We start from the raw sequence: 13,568 nt of genomic DNA on the forward strand, positions 1-13,568 counted from the left end.
CTCAATAGAATGCTTTTGTCTGTTTTTGTTGTATTCCACACAAAGTACCAATAATATTCTGAATGTTAAATAACCATGCTGTTTTATGGAGTAATAATTTGGTTCTCATTGATTAAAATACAAGACAGAAGGTTGAATAGTGTATTTTAATGAGGGATCATATTACTGGGAAAGAATATAGAGATTCTGTAGTGAATGAACTTACAGAGCCGTTAGTAGTGCATGAATTTACAAAAATCACAAAAACCTCATGCAGGTAGTTTGCATGTACATTCTTACTTCCTGAATCTAGCATTGCCGATGTCAACAAAAATTTTGTTGCTATTTTTTCAGTGCACCACATTGACCAGTTTAATTAAAAAAATATTTAGCTCATGTTGGAAAATGGCTGTACATAGTCCCTCGCCACGTTCATAATGTAAAGGTAGCAACAATTTGTGTTTTCCTGACTTGTGGGAGTGGATGGAAGATGGGATGGAAGGGGTGAGCCTACACTTGCTAAAATACCCATCTTGGAATGCACGTTAAATTGGAAGTAACTGAATCTCACATTCCTGCAAGGAGGTTTACAGGATCTGTTGAAAAAGGCTTTCTTTCTCAACAGATCCCTCTCTAGACAGCCGCTTTTTGCAGACAAAGTGCTGAGTTGGCAAAAGGAGGTGGCCATTTTTATGCAAATTAGGCACAGGCTATTTAAATCCCTGCCTCATTTGCAATGTCAACCTGCCTAATCTGCATCCCTCTGCCGACAGAGGGATACAGTCTAGACATGCCCTTAGAGTCTCTAATAGGGAGTAAAATCCCACCAGTTAAACATTAAGTTCAACTGGTTAACTGATTAAACAGGAAAGGGAGAGGGGGCCGACTGCAACCTGGCTGGAGCAACCCCTCTACCCGCCACAGCTGGGCTGGAGGTATCCCCCACCCCCCCTCGCCATGGCCAGGAGCTGCTCTGGCTGGGCTGAAGTACTCCACACCTGCAGTAGGCCCCGCAGGGCTGGAGCAGCCCTCTGCCCGCAGTGGGTGGGCAGCTGCTCCAGCCCACACTGATTAACTGGTTAACCATTAACACCCCGAGCCTCTACTTAATCTTCAACTTTAACCTCTTGTCTGCTTTTAACTCTGTTAAACATACTCTCCTTGAAATCCTGTCCTCACTTAGCTTTTGTGATTTCATCCTGTGGGTTCTCCTCTTACTGTTCTGCTTGTTCTTTCAATGTCTTCTTGACTGGTTCTCCTCCTCTCCCTTTTACTTTTCATGAGGTTCCATCTATGAAATACAGTAGAACCTCAGAGAATGGAGATTGTTTTAACTCTGGATTGTTTGTAACTAAGAACAAAATGTTCTGTTATTTCAAAAGTTTATAACTGAAAATTAATATAGCTTTGAAACTTTATTATGCAAAAAGAAAAAGACCGACTTTCCCTTTTTTATCAGTTTATGTTTAGCATAGCATTGTTTTACTGTAATAGTTTTTGCTTTTTTTTTTGTCTGTGCTGCTTCCTGATTTCATATTTCTGCAACAAAAAAGATTAAAGGTCTAGAAAACATGAGCTATGAGGGAAGACTGAAAGAACTGGGCTTGTTTAGTTTAGAAAAGAGAAGACTGAGAGGGGACACAATAGCAATTTCCAAGTATTCAAAAGGGTGTTACAAGAAGGTAGGGAAAAAATTATTCGCCTTGGTTTCTGAGGAAAGAAAAAGAAGCAATGGTCTTAAATTGCAGCAAGAGAGGTTTAGGTTGGACATAAGGAAAAACTTCCTAACTGTCAGGGTGGTTAAACACTGAAATAAATTGCCTAGGGAGGTTGTGGAATCTCTATCACTGGAGATATTTAAGAGTGAGTTGTACGGACATTTATCAGGGATGATCAAGATGGTGCTTGGTTCTGCCATGAGGGCAGAGGGCTGGACTTCATGATCTCTCGAGGTCCCTTCCAGTTCTAGGATTCTATGATTTCAACTGAAATATATGACTGACTGGCCAGTTTGTAACTCTGGTGTTCATAACTCTGAGATTCTAGTGTACTCCTCTTTTCCCTCATGATTTCTTGGGGTTATCTCATCCCCGCTCAAGGCTTCTTCTACTACCATCTTTACACTGAACAATTAAAAATCTACCTTTCTGCTCTTGTTTTTCTCCTCAGTCCAATTCCATCTCTGGGCCTGTTCACTAATATTTCTTGTTGGAAGTTTTGTTCTCAATTTATATATTCCTTCATCACCCTCCCCATACCTCACTTTCTCTATCATTTGTGAGAACCAAAGGCTAACTGGGGGAGATGATTAGGCTTTTAGGTCAATAAGAAATTAGGTAAATTGAGATATCAAAAACAATAGATATTTCTTCTCTTCAAAAAGAAATTTGTCTCACACCTTGTAAAAGGAAAGAATTTTGGGCAGCTAAACTGGGAATGAAAACAGAAGAAGGAAGCAGTGCAACAGGTTTTTATCATTCACAGAGAGCTGATGTATATTTTCTTTCTATATTGTGTACAGTGCTTTCCTGAGGTGGGTGCAGGTCCTGGGAGAATCCCCTCCCATGTCCCAGGTGCAGAGCCTTGAGCACCCCCCTGCTGCAGCCCATCTGCCACAGGCTCCACCCCTTCCCCAAGGCCGTCCTCCACACTCTCCCCCAAACAATGCAGGCAGCAGGAGCTGGAGTGGTCTAGCAGCCTGCTCTGCCTCGCTGTGCTACCCTCCCAGCCCAGTGTGCCTAGTTTATCTGTTGTGGCAGGACCAGAGTGCCCTAGGATGGGGCACTCTGATTCCTACTGCCACTGAGAAGCTACGTGCAGCAGGCTGGGAGATGGCAGTGAAGCAGAGTAGAGCAGGCTGACAGGCTGCTCTTACTCCCACTGCCCAGGCGGTGAGTGTGTGTGGGCAACTCCTGCTGCTGCTGTGCCAGGCTCTGTAATCCCTTGGGTCCCTCCTGTCCATAGAAAGGCTAGGGTGGCCACTGAAGGGCCCCCGAAAGTACAAGCCTGTGGTGGCTGCCCCAATTCATCCTATGAATGGGATGGGTACGGCTCCGAGTCCTGTTGTACTTTTGGATTAATAATCTTTGTTAAATAATTCCGTTTGAACCTGTTGTTTTGACATCTTGAATCATTATTAATTTCCAACATACAGCAACCTGTAATCAGAAGCTGGGAAGCAACCTTACCTATAGTGACCCTGCACTGAAGAGCTTACTGTCAAAGGCCTGGCCTATACTTATAAATTAAGTCAATATAACAATTACACTTGGGAATGGGATGTCAAAGAAAGAATGCTTCTATTGACCTAGCTATTGGGGCATTCCTATAGTGATGCAAAACCTCTTTTGTCACTAGAGGAAGTACCCAGGTACTATAGGTAGCATACTATAGTACTACAATGGCATAGCTAGAGCACCACAGCTGTGCTGCTGCAGTTTCCATAGCATAGACATGCCCTCAGTGAATTGGTAGATGTGCAGGGTTTGGGATGCACATGCAGAGATGGAATGTGGGGGTGGCATATACTGATGGAATTGTGGTGTGCTTACCTGAGCCCCTAATCTTTCTCCCTTCCCCTGCCTCCCACCCTCATTTACCCTGTGCCCCATAATGCCCAACACCTTGCTGCAGCCCAGATCCCCCTCCCTCATTTTCCCACTTCTCCATCCCCAGTGCCCCTCACTCCTCTAAGAAGCATTCCCATATCTGATTTTTCTCCCCAAAGGCTTTGATTATATGCCCCAGGAAACCCACCCCCACTGCCATCTACAGGCAGTCCCCGAGTTACGTGGATCCGACTTATGTCGGATCCCTACATACGAACAGGGCTTTTCTCGCCTCGGAGGACGCGGGCGGCGGGACCGCCCAGATGCGCCGCGGTTCCGCCCCCTGTGTCCTCCGGGGCGAGAAAAGCTGCTCCGCGTCTCCCTGGTCTGCTTTGGGGGGGCAGAGCAGCTCTGCCTCGGGCTTCCTGTAGTCAGCCGCTGGTCAGTTTCAGCAGCAGCTGACTTGGGGACGCCTGGGGTAGAGCAGCTGGGGTGCTGCCGGGTTGGTCCCCGCAGCGCTGAGGTGCGGCGCTGCGGGGACCTACCCGGCAGTGCCCAGCTGCTCTGTCCCAGGCGTCCAGATTCATCTGCTGTTGAAACTGATCAGCGGCTGATTCCAGGAAGCCCGGGGCAGAGCAGCTCTGCCTTGGGCTTCCTGTAGTCAGCCGCTGGTCAGTTTCAACAGCGGCTGAATCTGGACGCCAGTTCCGACTTTCACACAAATTCAACTTAAGAACAAACCTACAGTCCCTATCTTGTACGTAACCCGGGGACTGCCTGTATATCACAAACTGTAGCAAATTCCATCCAAAACTCTTTTTGTCTTAGGTGAGGGCTTGTGATGAACCTATACTTAGGCAAGTCAATTGAATTCTGATGAGTTCACAGCCAGCAATCTCAATGATATCTGTGATTCATCCAAGTAGTAGTACATTTCAGGCTACATCTACACAGCCCTGCTGTTTCAACTACAGAATGTGAAGTGCAGAGTGCATTTGGGTGCTGTCCAGGTGTCTAATTTGCATTAATATTACTTTTTAAACAGGACTAAATTAATGAGAATGAGGTTCCTTTTAGTTCATGCCTGCAACATCCATAGAACAGTGTGATAGTGTGTGCTGCAATTCACAAACCTATAGTCAAAACTGCAGACATGTGTAGACAAGCCCTTAGTTTAACAGTGCAAGTAGAAAAAGAAACCACTTTATTGAGAGTGGATAGATGTAATCCAAGAACTCATGATCAAAAAGGTTCCAAATTTGGCTCACTAATCCTACCCTGAGATCTACAAGGCTCAGCAAATTTAAAAGCAATCCAACTGACCATTTAGATTTTCAGAGGATACATGAGAGTCAAGCTTTACAGTATACTGAAATGGCGGAAATGGAAACTCCCTAGCTGCTTTTCTATATTGACATATGCTTACTATAAAAACGTACTTTTTCTTAATACTGTTCAGAGGGCCTCCCAAATATTAAGTGGAGCCTTGGGTAAAACTCAAGAGAGTGAAACCATTTTGACCTGCATAACAATAGTTTGAGTGGTAGCTCTGCACAAAAAAAGAAAAATCTAGAAACTTTCTGAAAAATGGCTATTTTCCCCCAGGATTTATATCTCCACAAACCCTAGCTCAAATGACCCCAATGTGGGTCACTAAGACCAACCCTTAAACAGAAGTTTTGATGCCACCTTATCTATAGGAGCGCAGCCACACCAGCATGATTACCTTGTAAACGGAAAGCACTGTAATAACAATGTAATGCTCTAAAAGATTATTAGAATACCGGTTATTACAATATATAAGTGGAGTGATAAGTGTTTTAAGAATACAATTGTCTTCTTGACTACATCTGTGTAATCTCATTTAATTTAAGAGTCATACATAAATATAAATGAATGCAGAATTTGGCTTATTATGTTCAATGTATAAAAGTCTAGGCAAGTTTTTTTTAATTGTGGTAAGTATAAATTAAGTAATTTGATCCCTTCCTCAAATTTCTTTTTAAACTCCAGTTTTGCAGAGCCTCTAATTCCTGAGTTACTTTACAATTTCAATTTAAAAATAAAGCAAAAATGAATGCTAGAATATAATATAACCTCCTGGTTTAGCTCTTACATAACTTAAATGATCTTTCATCAAATTTTTTATGAGATTTTTTCAGTGATTGTATACTTTTAGCAAAGTTTGATACACTCTTGTGAAATATTTCAGCACATTTTAAGTCCCCTTTTTATGCATAGTTAGCACATTTGCAAACGAAAATGGACATTTGCATATGCAAACTGAGTATCAGGGCATCTAATTACTGATTCACACATGCAAATGAGCTATATATTCAAAAGAATTATGTATAAAAGGGAGGCCCTTAAAAAACTTGTCTCTAAGCTCTAACTAGGAGTCTACCAATTAAAATTTATATCTCACAGCATAACAAATTGGAGGATGACATCTGTCAGGATGGTCAATCGTATTTAGTCCTGCCAGGAGTGCAAGCAACTGGACTAGGTGACCACTTGAGATCCCATCCAGTCCTATGAGTCTAATAGCAAAATCAAAGCATGTGTCAAAATTGTGGGGTATATTGTTTCCCTTCCTGTATCCTCCCAGATGAATCAAATGTAAACATGTTTGGTGGGACTGATTTTATATGAATACTCCTTTTGCCTGCCCCCTCCTTACTATTTCCACAATCATGTAGATTTTAAATGTACTTTGTTACTTAATAAAGCCTTAGAAGATAAGACAAACAAAACTTTTTCTTTTATACAGACTGGTTTTTATATTATGAAAAGTCACACTCCATCTGTAACAATATATCATTTTTAACACAATGTTTTGAAATCCCAGACACCTGAAAACTTACATACAATACACTCCATTTAAAATATGGTTCATAGACCAACTAGCTGCATTTGAAAAAAAAGGTTTCCAAAATAAAGAGTATAATAAATATTTTATCTGTTCGAAGAGAATCAATCACAGCAGAGATATGCAATGCTGATACAGTAAAACTCCATTAGTCCGGCATCCAATGCTCCGGGACTCCTGATGGTCCGGCACCATCAGGAACCTGGAAGTGCTGGGGCAGCCGGACAGGCTTCACCCATTCAGCTGCTGCTGAAACTGACCAGCAGCTGAATTGGTGAAGCCGGGGGCAGAGCAGCTGGGGTGCTGCCGGGTTGGTCCCGTAGCGCTGCCCCTCGGGGCTGCGGGACCAACCCGGCAACACCCCAGCTGCTTTGCCCCAGGCATTGGGATTCAGCCACTGCTGAAACTGACCAGCAGCGTCAGTTTCACGAGCAGGCTGAATCCGGACGCCTGGGGCAGAGCAGCTGGGGTGCTGCGGGGTTGGTCGCGTAGCGCCGCCCCTCGGCGCTGGGGGACCAACCTGGCAGGACCCCAGCTGCTCTGCCCCAGGGGTCCCCAAGTCAGCTGCTGCTGAAACAGATCAGCGGCTGATTCCAGGAAGCCCCGGGCAGAGCAGCTCTGCCCCAGGCTTCCTGGAATCAGCCGCAGATCTGTTTCAGCAGCGGCTGAATCGGGGACCCCTGGAGCAGAGCAGCTGGGGTCCTGCCGGGTTGGTCCCGCAGCCCCGAGGTGCAGCGCTACGGGACCAACCGGGCAGTACCCCAGCTGCTCTGTCCCAGGCGTCCCCAAGAGCAGCTGGAGTGCTGCTGGGTTGGTGCCGTAGCGCCGCCCCTCGGCACTGCAGGACCAACCCGGCAGCACCCCAGCTGCTCTATTGCAGGCATCCCCGATTCAGCTGCTGCTGAAACTGACCAGCAGCGGCTGAATCAGGGACGCCTGGGGTACAGCCGGACTATCGTAAGGGGGGGCTATGAGGGGTCTGGGGTGGCATCCCCTCCCACCCCACTCCAGACCCCTCATAGCCCCCCCTTCTGATAGTCTGGCACCCCCTGGGTCCTAATGGTGCCGGATTATCGGAAGTTTACTGTACTAGGAAAAGAAAAGAAATCTAGCAAGGATCAGCAGGGCTAGAAATAGAAGAGCTACAGTATTGAGTATTTTTGTGTAAAGAAGATAAGAATCTGTGAACATATTCTTTGTTATTTTAGAATCTTAAAGACAACAATTTTACCTTTTTCAGGACAGTTCTCATAGCAATTATCATTTGTATGTTTCCTACAGATCATTCTAGATTACTGAATAAATTCAGAAATTAAAATTATTGCTCCAAATCTCATGCCTATAATAATCCTGCTCTTTATACAAAGTTTGGATGAGTTTATATAAAAAAGACAATTACCTATACTGTAACTGGTATTCTTTGAGATGTATTGTTCATATGCTAGGGAATGTCTACTCTACAGCACTAATTCGAACTAACTTAATTCGAATTAGTTAATTCGAACTAAGCTAATTCGAACTAGTGCATCTAGACCTAAAAACTAGTTCGAATTAGCATTTTGCTAATTTGAACTAGCATGTCCACACTGAGTGGACCCTGAACCGAGATTAAAGCTGGCCGGAAGCAGTGCTGGCAGGGCATCAGATTAGGACTTAGAGCGTGGAGCTGCTGTCTCAGGCTAGCCGAGGGTTGTGCTTAAAGGGACCCGACCCCCACCCTGGACAGACAGTTCTCAGGGGTTCCCCGCTTGCAAAGCAGTTTTGTCTTGGAGTGCCTTGAATGCCCACACTCGGCACATCACAGCACTTGGCCATCAGCCTGGCTGCACTTGCCGCAGGCTGCCATCCGGGGGGGTGTCAATCAGGGGGCTGCAGGAGAGCTTCCACCCCGAGGAGCCCGCAGAGCCACCCCATGCATCCCCATCAGGGGCTCGTACCCCATTCCTCCCTCACCTCCTTCCACTTACCCCTCCCTAGCCCCCCTTCCTGATGTACAAAATAAAGGACACGTGTGTTCAAAAACAGAAACTCTCTTTATTAAACAAAACTTGGGGAGACTGGGAAAAGGAGGTGGGAGAGGGGAAGAGAGAGGGTGGGAGAGGAGAGGGCAACTAAAATGATCAGGGGTTTGGAACAGGTCCCATATGAAGAGAGGCTAAAGAGACTGGGACTTTTCAGCTTAGAAAAGAGGAGACTGAGGGGGGATATGATAGAGGTCTATAAAAGCATGAGTGGTGTGGAGAGGGTGCATAAAGAAAAGTTCTTCATTAGTTCCCATAATAGAAGGAGTAGAGGACACCAAATGAAATTAATGGGTAGCAGGCTTCAAACTAATAACAGAATGTTCTTCTTCACAAAGCAAATAGTCAACCTGTGGAACTCCTTGCTGCAGGAGGCTGTGAAGGCTAGAACTAGAACAGAGTTTAAAGAGAAGTTAGATAAATTCATGGAGGTTGGGTCCATGGAGTGGTATTAGCCAGGGGGTGGAAATGGTGTCCCTGGCCTCTGTTTGTGGAAGGCTGGAGATGGATGGCAGGAGACAAATGGCTTGGTCATTGTCTTCGGTCCATCCCCTCCGGGGTACCTAGTTGTGGCCGCTGTCGGCAGACAGGCTACTGGGCTAGATGGACCTTTGGTCTGACCCAGTACAGCCATTCTTATGTTCTAAGCTCAGGGCTCAGGGTCGGGGGTCTCACTGGACCACCCAGATTTTCATGTAAACCTGCTTCTGGGTGGCCAGGCTGGCAGCTATCCTGCCCTAGACGGCCACTTTCCTGTGCCTAGTGCGGACGTCGTGGATGAGGTCCACGATGTCCGCACTAGACCAGGCGGGCGCCCGCCTCTTACGGACCTGGGCAGGCTCCTGGGAGCCGCCAGCCTGGTCCCGGGAAGAGGCGGAGGGCTGGGTGGCAGCGGGTGGCTGGCTCGTGCCGTGCCAGGTGCAGGGTCTGTTGGCTGGGTGCTGGCAGGATTGCACCTGGCACAGGCACCGTAGCCAGACCGTGCCCCTTTAAGTGCTCTGGGGCCAGGAGGGGGGCAGAAGAGTTTCCCTGGTGTTGGCCAGAGTGGCCACCAGGGAAAGCTGGGAAGGGCTAGCCTCCCACTAGTTCGAATTAAGTGGCTACACAGCCCTTAATTTGAACTACTTAATTCGAACTAGGCGTTAGTCCTCGTGGAATGAGGTTTACCTAGTTCGAATTAAGCGCTCCGCTAGTTCGAATTAAGTTTGAACTAGTGGTTTGCCTGTGTGGCGCCTATCAAAGTTAATTCGAACTAACGTCTGTTAGTTCGAATTAACTTTGTAGTGTAGACATAGCCTTAGAGTGGATAACAGACTAAGGGTATGTCTACACTACCCTCCCAGTTCGAACTAGGAGGGTAATGTAGGCATACCGCACTTGCAAATGAAGCCCGGGATTTGAATTTCCCGGGCTTCATTTGCATAAACTGGGCGCCGCCATTTTTAAATCCCTGCTTGTTCGGACCCCGTGCTGCGCGGCTACACGTGGCACAAACTAGGTAGTTCGGACTAGGTTTCGGAGTGGAATGAGGAGTAACGGTAGTTCGGACTAGGAAGCCTAGTCCGAACTACCTAGTTCGTGCCACGTGTAGCCGCGCGGCACGGGGTTCGAATGAGCAGGGATTTAAAAATGGTGGCGCCCAGTTTATGCAAATGAAGCCCGGGAAATTCAAATCCCGGGCTTCATTTGCAATTGCGGTATGCCTACATTACCCTCCTAGTTCGAACTAGCGGGGTAGTGTAGACATACCCTAGTTGACTAACTGCATGAATTCTTAATGGTTAGTCAACTATAGAATAGTCCCCAAGGATGGAGACGGCAGCCAGTGCACTCTGGCCCCATTCGCAGGGACCCCCTGCCACCCTGCACTGCTGCCTCTGTATCAGAGACATCAGTATGGGGTGCCAGGTGGGAGCTGGTCCATGAGGGGAGCCAGTTTAAAAAGCAGCTTCCCTCATGGACTTGATACAGAGGCAGCAGTGCAGGGTGGCAGCAGCCCCTGTCCATGGGAGGCCTGAACTCCCCACAGACAGAGGCTGCTGGGGTGGGGCAAGGGCAGAGGAGGCTGCCATGGAGCAGCCTCTGTCCATGGCGAACCAGGCCTTCGTGGAAGCTTCCCCCCATGCTGCTACCTCTCACAGCAGCAGCAGCACGGGGGGATGGGACACGTGGCACTGCAGAGCTGGTGCTGGGGGAACAGGATTTTAAAAGACAGCAGGGGGTGGAATGTGAGTAGTCAAGAAGATTAACCGATAAGCCTAGGCTTATTGCTTAATCATCTACTCGACTACTCATTCACATCCCTATCATGTGCAGTCCACATTAGGTGTGTGTGCTCGCCACATGCACCAGTGTCGGAAGATTGTCCCTGAGCAGTCTTCATATACTATGTCATGAGGCTGTTACTCAAGTGGCACTCAAGTAGCACCCTCATGGCACAGTATAAGTGGTGCCATGCACCCTCTCACCCAGTTCCTTCTTGTTGAAAACTGTGGGAGTGGGGAAAGAAGGGTGGGTTGTGGAATGGACATGAGCAACACATCTTGAAGAACACTCATTACAAAACAGGTAATTGTCTTTTTTTCTTTGAGTGCTTGTTCATGTTCATTTCACATTAGGTGACTGCAAATAGTATCCATGGACAAGGGTAGGAGTTCGTGGCTGTGCTGACTGTTGCACAGCTCTGTCAAACATCTGGCCTGCTCAGCGATGGTGTTGTGAGACGTGAATGACCATGTTGTGGCTCTACAGATGTCTTGGACTGGCACATTTGCCAAGAAGGCCGCCAATGATACCTGCACTATTGTCGAATGAGCCTGGAATATTGGTAGCAGGACTTTTGCCAGCTTATAGCATGTTCATATGCAAGAGGTGAGCCTGTTGGAAATCCTCTGTGATGAAACCAACCATTGTGACAAAGAACTGGGTCAACTAGAGCAGTGGTGTGCAACCTGTGGGGTGCAACCCCCAAGGGCGTCGCAGATGTCGTCCCAGGGGGTCACGGTGTTTAGATCCGGCCGGCCGGTGGTTGGGCCCGGCAGTCGGCGGCCCCCACGGTGCGGCACCTAAATCTGGCCAGCAGGGGGCTGGGCCCAGCAGTTGGTGGCTCATGCAGTTCGGGGGTCGCAGATCAAAAAAGGTTGCTCACCTCTGAACTAGAGGAAGGTATTTGTACATTCCAGGTAAAAGACCAAGGCTCTCTGGACATCCAGGGCAAAAAAGACACTTCTCTTCTGCTGTCTTATGAGATTTAGGGCAGAGCACAAGCAGCAATATGTCCTGGTTTATGTGGAAGGAGGGAACCATCTTTAGCAGAAAGGCTGGGTGGGATTGTAGCTGGAACTTTTCCTTTTGGAAGGACATATAAGGTGGTTCCAAGATATAATCTCCAAGACCCATCTCGCTGATGTCACAGCCACTAGAAATGCAATCTTCCAAGACAAGTAGGAAAGGGAGCAGGAAGCCAGCAGGTTGAATGGCAGGTCATTAAGCCTAGAGAGGACCAAGTTGAGGTCCCACATTTGGATAGGGTCTTGTACCTGCAGGCAGAGTCTTTCAAGACCCCTCAGGAACCTGACTATCATGTCACGAGAGAATACCATCTGTCAAACATGGAGATGGCCACAGATGTACTCTGATGGATGAATGTGTCATATCCTGGTTCCTGAGTTGCAGCAAGTAGTCTAGAACAGACTACACCAAAGAGCATGAGTGAGAACTGCTATGTTCCACCACACGGAAAGAGATCCTCATCCGCCAGGCCAGGTAAGTCAGTCCTATGGATGGTTTCCTGCTTCCCAGAATTACCTGATGGACCTCTTCCAAACAGATACACTTCTCCAAGCTACAGTAATGAGGACCAAGTGGTCTGAAGTTATTGCTGACCACACTGGGAGGAAGTGGGAAAGGCGATTGCCAAAATCCAGAAAAACTGAATCCAGGAAAAGATCCAGTATGTCATCCTTGGCTATACCCTCAAAATTACATTTTAGCCCTTTGCTTGGGGCAGGCTGAGCTGATTGGGCCGAGGGAAGGGGCAGGTGGCTTGATCAACTTTTGGAGACCTTAGGCTTCTTATGTGGCAGATCCTGCTGAGGTCAGCTCCCTTGACCTTGAGCAAATTGTAGCTTAAACTTTTTGCATGCCAAGTCCAAAATAATAAGGCCCAGGGTGCTAAGGGTGGTGGAATGGGAATCTTTTAACCCATATAATTTGATATCTGTCAACTCCACAAACAGTGCCTGAGGGGAGGGCCTGAATTGACTGCTGCATTTCAGTTAATAGACCAGAGGAGAGCAGCCAATATACTCACTGGATGGCAATGACAGATGCTATGGTGCGAGCTATAGAGCCGCAGTATCAGATGCTGCCTAGAGAGCCGCTTTTACAGTAGCTGTGCCCTCATCCAGGATTGCCCAGAATTCCTTATAAGAGCCCTCAGACTGGGCATTCTCTAACTTGGCAACCGTCTTCTACGTATTAAAGTCATACTGTCCCAGGAGAGTATGGTGCTTTGTGGTTAAATGATGAATCAATTTTACATCCGAATAAGTCCAGCCTCTTGGAATCTTTATTTCTGAGGATAGTTTCGGGTTGCCCCTACCATTCCCATTGGCTGACTGGCTCAACCAGCAAGGAATTCAGGGCTGATTGGAAATACGAGGAGTAACAGCAGTTCGGAATAGGAAGCCTAATCCGAGCTACCAAGTTCGTGCCGCGTGCAGCCGCGGGCACGGAGTCCGAACTAGCGGACATTTAAAAATGGCGGCGCCCAGCAAGATACAAATGAAGCCCAGGAAATTCAAATCCCGGGCTTCATTTGCAACTTCGGTTGCCTACACTAACCACCCTAGTTCGAACTAGGGTGGTAGTGTAGACATACCCTTTTATGGCTAGTGCTCCCACACTAGCTTCCTGATGTGTATATGTGGGGGAGCCCCAAGACTGATCAAGGCAAGCCATGAGCTGGATCTGGCCTGCAGGCTCTGCTTGGGGTGGGGAGAGGAGGAAGTGGCTCTGCAGGCTACAAGGAAATGTTTCCTGCAGTCACTTGCTCCCCATCAATGGGGAATCCCAGCCAATGGGAGCGGCAGGGAGTGATGCCTACAGGGAACACTCCCCTGCAGTGTGCAGAGCCACAAAAAGACAGCT

At 47.3% G+C, this 13,568-nt stretch overlaps 1 protein-coding gene and 1 long non-coding RNA gene across 4 annotated transcripts in view; one reads left to right on the top strand and one right to left on the bottom strand.

Moving 5' to 3' along the window:
- Positions 1-13,568, bottom strand: part of RNF180 (ring finger protein 180) — a 363,816-nt gene that overhangs the window by 11,441 nt on the left and 338,807 nt on the right. The window lies entirely within an intron of this gene.
- LOC142829942 (uncharacterized) overlaps positions 11,462-13,568 on the top strand; it is a 32,287-nt gene continuing 30,180 nt past the window's right edge. The window contains exon 1 of the long non-coding RNA XR_012904888.1: positions 11,462-11,599. This is a non-coding gene — a long non-coding RNA (uncharacterized LOC142829942). The remainder of the gene's footprint in view (positions 11,600-13,568) is intronic.

Source organism: Pelodiscus sinensis, chromosome 6, assembly GCF_049634645.1.
Source record: "Pelodiscus sinensis isolate JC-2024 chromosome 6, ASM4963464v1, whole genome shotgun sequence".
Taxonomy (NCBI): Eukaryota; Metazoa; Chordata; order Testudines; family Trionychidae; genus Pelodiscus; species Pelodiscus sinensis.